The sequence below is a fragment of the Sinocyclocheilus grahami genome, unplaced genomic scaffold (genome assembly GCF_001515645.1).
Source record: "Sinocyclocheilus grahami isolate Dianchi unplaced genomic scaffold, SAMN03320097.WGS_v1.1 scaffold5.1, whole genome shotgun sequence".
Lineage (NCBI taxonomy): Eukaryota > Metazoa > Chordata > Actinopteri > Cypriniformes > Cyprinidae > Sinocyclocheilus > Sinocyclocheilus grahami.
Window position 1 is genome coordinate 4,206,717 of NW_015505184.1, and position 306 is coordinate 4,207,022.

General features: G+C 35.3%; 1 protein-coding gene across 1 annotated transcript in view; it reads right to left on the bottom strand.

Annotated features, from left to right (window-relative positions):
- Window positions 1-306, bottom strand: part of LOC107586003 (E3 ubiquitin-protein ligase HECTD3-like) — a 44,988-nt gene that overhangs the window by 14,549 nt on the left and 30,133 nt on the right. The gene's annotated exons all lie outside the window — the stretch shown is intronic.

The window sequence follows — 306 nt, forward strand, 5'->3', positions numbered from 1 at the left end:
GTAAAATACACAAAACCTAGGCTTCACTCTCAAGTACTTTGTGTTTGTATATAAAATTTTACCAGAACGTCTTTGATATTGCTCATAACAAGCCCATGAACAATGTTCTTTTCAGAAAAGCCACCTACGTGACAGTGGGCCAGTTAACTGACATCCAGCCTAGAAGAAACAACATTCACCTCAGGAAAAAGAAAAAAAAAATCATGGCTGTAATTGAGGACACTTATGAAGTTCACATTCATAATTCATATAACATTTTGTATTACAGTGGGTACGGAAAGTATTCAGACCCCCTTAAAATTTTCA